The sequence below is a fragment of the Quercus suber genome, unplaced genomic scaffold (genome assembly GCF_002906115.3).
Source record: "Quercus suber isolate HL8 unplaced genomic scaffold, Cork oak 2.0 scaffold_216, whole genome shotgun sequence".
Lineage (NCBI taxonomy): Eukaryota > Viridiplantae > Streptophyta > Magnoliopsida > Fagales > Fagaceae > Quercus > Quercus suber.
Genome location: NW_027069674.1, coordinates 433,208 through 439,686, shown reverse-complemented (window position 1 = coordinate 439,686; position 6,479 = coordinate 433,208). Strand labels below are relative to the sequence as shown.

The 6,479-nt window shown below is 31.4% G+C and overlaps 2 long non-coding RNA genes across 3 annotated transcripts in view; both read left to right on the top strand.

The window, feature by feature from the left end:
• Nucleotides 1–831: 831 nt before the first annotated feature.
• The window catches only part of LOC136070176 (uncharacterized), a 56,067-nt gene continuing 50,419 nt past the window's right edge, over nucleotides 832–6,479 (top strand). For both annotated transcript variants that reach the window (XR_010631470.1, XR_010631469.1), the window contains exon 1: nucleotides 832–1,075. This is a non-coding gene — a long non-coding RNA (uncharacterized LOC136070176). The remainder of the gene's footprint in view (nucleotides 1,076–6,479) is intronic.
• Nucleotides 2,191–3,233, top strand: LOC136070175 (uncharacterized). Its single transcript, XR_010631468.1, has 2 exons — nucleotides 2,191–2,267; nucleotides 2,693–3,233. It is a non-coding gene; the product is annotated as an uncharacterized LOC136070175 (long non-coding RNA).

The following is a 6,479-nucleotide window of genomic DNA, read 5'->3' as shown; positions in this document are numbered from 1 at the left end:
GATGAGAAGAGAAAATGTTGATAAAGAAATAACTTCGCAAGATGATGAACATTGTTGTAACATTGACTTTGTTTTATTTTTTTGAGGGAAAATTATAACATTGATTTCAATGAAATTGATTAGACAAGATGATGAATAAGATGAAAAAGACCATTATTTTGGTTCATTATTATGTTTTATTACTTTTGAGTTTAATCAATTTGAATATGTATGTCATAAATACATATTAATTTGATTTATTTAGTTAGTTTTATTAAATATTACTTTATTATATAAGAAATAATTAAATCAATCTTTTTTTTTTTGATATCCATAATTAAATCAATCTTAGTTAAATATATTTCAACATCACACTAAAAATAATTTTTATATGTGTGTTTATAATTTTTTATAAATTTTATGGTGTATACAGGTATTCAAAATTTCAAATGGTTTGAAAACTCATCTTTTTCAAAGTTGCAGTCTACTCAATCCTAGCTAAAATGGTCAAGTACTACTATTTAGCAAAATATGTAGAGATCTATTACTGTTTGCAAAATAATTAAGAATTTATCACTTTTTTAAAACTTGAGTTTCACAAATCCGAGTTTCATGAAAAATAGCCATCAATTTTTTATACAACTCGAGTTCTATAAAAAATAATATGGCAAATTTAAATGCTATTTTTTCAAAGAACTCAAGTTCCTAAAATTCGAGTTACATGACAAGCAATTCTAAAAAATTTGTACATCCATATATATTTTCAAAATAATAACAGGCCTCTACATATTTTGCCAAATAATAATATTGGCCCTTTTGCCCTCCTTCCTTTCATTCTTCCTACATTTAACATTTATCAACATACTTTAACGAACATGAAAAGACAAAAACCCCATAAGCTAGGCACCTAGAAAGAGAAAAACCCCATCAAGCTCATTAACAGGAAGACAAATGCAGTCATAACCATTAATTTGGTTAAACATTGACAGTTTGTTCAGTTTTTCTGTTATGGAGTGGTGCAGGAGCACGATATAGCAGTCCACGGAGAGTATGTCTCTCAAAGCAGCCAAACGGCAGCCACAGCCACAATTCAAAGGTACCAAACACTCTCTCTCACTCTAAATCATAACACACACACACACACACACATGTTTGGACTTTTGGCTTGACTCATCCTTTTGTGTATTGGAAGCATAACTGAAAGGAACTATGGTTGGAATGATATTCTGTTTTGTTTTTTTGATGAAAACCTGATTCTGTGTACCACATATAATTGAATATTTTCCCCCTCTCCTTCATTTTCTATCAGTTTTCTCGAGAATTAGACAAGGTGTTAGTATGTATAATTTGAGCTCGAATTTTATAGTAGTTTCTCTTTAATATCTTCATTTTGACAGCTGATTTAGGTTTGAATTTTTATTTTGCAATTATAGAATTCTTAATTTAGCTATAGATAAGCAAAAAGTGCAGAAACTCTGTTAATGAAACTCTGGGTTTTCATTTTCTGAGAGACCCCCAATGATCTTTTAATATCTAGGATTTAAAATCATCCACCTTTCTCTTTAGCTTTCTAAGCAGCTAAAAAAATGGGTAACTCTACTACAGAATAATATATGTATTAAGATATCCGAGTAACTCTACTGCAGAGTTCCTAAAATCTTATCCATTCATTTTTAAAGGAGTGGATTATATTTTATGAAGTATCAACGTTTTATAAAATATTGACTATCACCATTTTGGTATCTGTTGAAATTATTGATGATGTGCCATAAGCAATTCACTCATTCCAAAACAAATAGATAAGATTTTAGGAATTCCATGATGAAGTTAGCCTAAAAACTTTGGAGGATCCTAATTCTTTGGTATAATCAGTGTGTTTGCTATAAGTGTTCATTAGTTTGAGTTTGAATTGTTGAACGAATCGAAACGAGAATGCAATCTTATTAATGGGTTTCAGATACTTCTGGTGAATTAAAATTTTCCACCTCTATAGCTAAGGACTAGGTTGGAAGCGTAGCATGGGAAGGGACCTTATCACTAGAATGATAGTCTCAATGTTTTAGGGGGAAGAAATGGGCACCCAAACACCTGCAAGTAGCAATCGTACAAGGACAAATTGGACACCGGCAATGGAGTGCTATTTTATTGATCTTTTGTTAGATCAAGTGCATAGGGGGAATAGGATGGGCCATACATTAAAAAAAAAAAAAAAAACATTTGAGGAGGCAATGTAATGATACAAAGGTTCTTCTTGAACAGAGAGGGTTGTCTTGAGATCAGGAGAAATGGTAACCTCTGAGATTATGTCTAGTATATTTAGACAATTATTTGCTCTATTTTGTTGCTTATATTATAAATATCTAGGTGCATCCTAATATTTTGTTACACAAAATTGGAGTTCAACAATAATGTCCTTTGGATGGAGATTGATGATAATTGGGAGTTTGAAAATCTTATGAGAGAAAAAACAAAAATCTGCTACTTTGTAAGCCCCGTATTTGTGTATTGTGGAGAGGCCATCATGGAGTGGTTCGGAGTTGGAGAAGCTGCTAGTTGGTATAACCCTAGAAGGCAAAAAGTTGTTGACCTTACTTTCTAATGCACTGTCTAAAAAGTGATTTACTTAAGCACTACGTACTTATAAATTGTAAAAAGCAGATAGAAAGCTCTGTGCAATCTGTCCTAATGCTCTCTCTATGTCTCTGTTTTGTAGGTACTCAAGTGCTTATGAAACAACTCAGGCTTTGCAATCTCAAGACCAGAGAGGCTTGTTAGAGTGTGCACACCTCCTGACAGTTGCCAGTTGATGATTACGCTAAACCGTTTTGTGGTCAAATCACATGAAGAGAAAAAAAAAAAACTCTGCTAAGATGTTTGGCAATCAAAAAAATTATATTGGAAGAAGCTTCATGGATTTTCTCACCTTGTCCTCTTGATTGCAAGTCATATATTGGAAGACTAGGAGTGATTGTGGAAGACACTTTTGACTTGCTTAAGCAGGGGATGTAAGTGATTTTTCTGTTCATAACAAGGTATTTACCGAGTCGTTTTGCCATCCCCTTTGTTGTATTAATACAAAAATTATTTTTAGGTGGGTTTGGGCTTATGCTATAAACTTCAACCCAAGAAGAAAAAAGCCCACAAATCTCCCTTGTCAGACATTGTTTGACAGTAATTTACTTTTATATCACTCTGAAGTTGTAAATGGTCAAAAGATCAAAAGATTCGTATCAAATTACTCATTTCAAGGTTGATTTTGACTCTTGAGTTAAATAGCTTTATCTATGTAAAATGAGGTATAAGCATATTATGATACATCATTATATACTGGATAGAAATTTTGTTTTTAATTTTTACATGGCAAATTTTTTGTTAATGACTCGAATTTAGCAACAGTTTAAGTTGGGCTGATCAGGCCTCTACCTATTTTGTAGACCATTTGAAACCTTCGTATGGTCCTATTTCCTTTTGTAATTTTTTTTTTTAAAAAAAAATCTAGGAAAACTTTATGGACATATTATCCATTTTCACACCCAAATCCCACAACATACTAGTATCAGCTTGTGATTGGTGCCCCAAATCCATTTTTTCACCAAGTTCCGTGATAGTCTCATGCCATGTATTAGTGTTGTAATCTAATCATAAGTTAACAACCTAGCAAGTTGTGAAAATTAGTGCAAACTTGGGTGTGTCCGTATGTGGAAGTTTTTCCGTATGATTGGGTTGGTTTTTCACAAGGAAAATGCTAAAACTAAAATATATTTTACAAACTACAATGAGATAAGTGGTTATTAGGAGTAAAAAAGTAATGTCAATGGTAGGCCTAGATGAGAATCAGTAAAAATTTGTTACATTAATAATTTGTAACAATATCATAAAAAAGTTTGTGTTTATAACATTACTCATTTCACAATATGGCTAATAAATAGATTTCAATTAAATAATGAAGGATCCAGTTAATTGGTGCCCTTAGGGCATTTGTTAATGAAAAATTTTATGAAAGTTTTAATACCACTTTGACGGGAAATATAAAATGCTGTAAAAAAATTATTTTTTTTTTCTCATAACAAATTTCTAAAATATTTTCTAAACCAATGCACTTAGAACATCCATTAACTTTGCCCAATAAATACCTCAGTGAAGACTAATGGCAGGTCACTAGTTGGTACGCTATTTTTAGACTATAATTCATTCATAAGTGTGTGTAATAAGATTTATCTACTGCGGTAGGCTTCAGTTAGTTCAATTGGTAAAATCTTTAATGGTTGAATAAGAGATCTGGGATTCAATTCATGCCTACACCAAAAACCGATTAGTGTCTTGGTTAATGATAAAGAACTATCATCAAAAGCAAACTTATAGTTAAAACTCTCTAAAAAAAAAAATTTATCTACTACGGTTGTTTAATTCATTTCACTTGTTTCATTCCATGTTTCATCCTAGAGGACGTGTCAATAACCTCTTAATTGAAAATTTCATTAAGGGTGCACAAATCTTTTGAAAAAATGACCTAGGCAGCATCTAAATATTTGTCACCACCTTTAAGCAACTTTTTGGTAAAAATTCTAATTATTATTTACTCATTTGAAAACAAGTTAATTAATAATATGTTTCTAAAAAAAAAAGTTACTTAATTATATTAGTTAATTATTTGATGTATAATTAATTTCTAATTTCTTTTACAATTGGAATAGACTGTTCAATGCAAAATTTGGATCTCACCATTACAAAGATGGTCTAAGGAATAGATACAAAGTAGTACTGAGTGAGATGCAACAATGTGAATATAAGCATTAACTTGTTGAAGATAGACCATCAAGCATTCTCAACTCTCATTCCGATCTCAGCGAAGAAAGGCGACGGCAAAACGCTATCATTTTATTCCAAAGATCCTCACTTAAATGAAACGTTGTCGTTCAACTTTTAATGAATAAAAGGAACAAGTGCATAATGTTCCAAAAGTCCCATGGAACACCTTTTTTTTTTTTTTTTAATTAAATTTTTTTATCCATTTGGAATTTGACAACTATGGCTTTGCAGAAATTGCTATATTTTTAGACAATCCATCATGTCTATGCAGGAGCTCACACACAAAAATCCACTTAACACGGATGGTAGTAGAATAGGAAATCCAAGAAGAGTGTCCTTAGGAATGTGAAGAGAACTAAATTTTGTAAGCGATTCTTTAAGCGAACATTTTCATTTTTGCTTTTCAATTGCGTTTTTTGGGGGGTAAACTGTGGCTTTCTAGTTTCTAGGGACTTTAATAAACTAATGTACTAACCTTTTGGGGGAAAAAAGAAAGGTACTTTGCTTATTTCCTAAATTATATTTCTCTATATATTATAAAAATTGTGAAAAAGTATATTAAAATAAATAAAATAGCTTTTACTAAAAAGAGAGTGCCAGAGAGACCTAAAATTGTCAAAACATTCCATCATAAAAAAACAAGGGAATGTTTGAGAGAGAGAGAGAGTCACTCAACAAAACCAACCAACCATACCGCCAGATTCACCACCTTACTCCAAATCCTACTTCACCTTCAGATTCTATGCCGACTAAAAGCTCACAACCAATTTTCTTAATTTTTAGCTTCTCAAAAAAAAAAATTCTTAATTTTTAAATGAGATGTCTTTTTTTATGGGTTAAGAAATTTGAAAAATAGATTTTAATAACACTTAAATAATTATAAATAAATAAATAAATAACTTAACTTTCCTTAAAAGGAAAAAAAAAAATCAACAATTTTTCTTCTTGGAGGATAAGAAGAGCAATTTTTAAACCAACAAAAAAAATGTAATATAAAATGTTAAAAATTTTATTTAATTACTATTTAAGTATTTTTAAAAATTCACATAATCAAAGGATCAAATTATACATCTATACATCTATATGTATAGATGTATTTTTTTTTATAAGTCAAAGGAACAAATTACATAACAATTTGAATAATAAAATATAAAATGACTGATGTAGGGACCCAATTTGAATTGAGTGTTGGGTTTTCAGCCCAATAAGCCCAAACAATAAATTTATAGAGTATGGGCTCAAGAACTAGTACTGTTTTTCAGGAAGGGTTCTACTCATCAAGTAATAAGGGATACTATTGATTCGCTCTATGAGGAAAAACTCTCCTCGGCCCTCTTTAAATTGGTCTGTTCTTCTTTCTCTCTCTCTCCTTTTTCTTTTCTCGTCAGAAGTCCCTTCTCTTTTCTTCGTTTCTACATTATATACTTCGTTTCTTTTCTTGTTTCCTTTGTACACGTGTAGTTCTTATCCTGGGGGCTCCTTTCTGTCCCATCTAGTCCCTACCGGAACTTTCAGCTTAGTGGTCATAAAGCTGCTTAGTTACTATTCAGGTATCACCTCCACATTAATGCGGCCAGAGTGTTAGGTGGACAGCATTTAATGAGGAGGTGATAGACTTTAGAAGATATTTTCTACCTTCTCCGACGCCTCTTTAAGCTATATCCAACTTCCAATTCAGCTACAACCTGGCA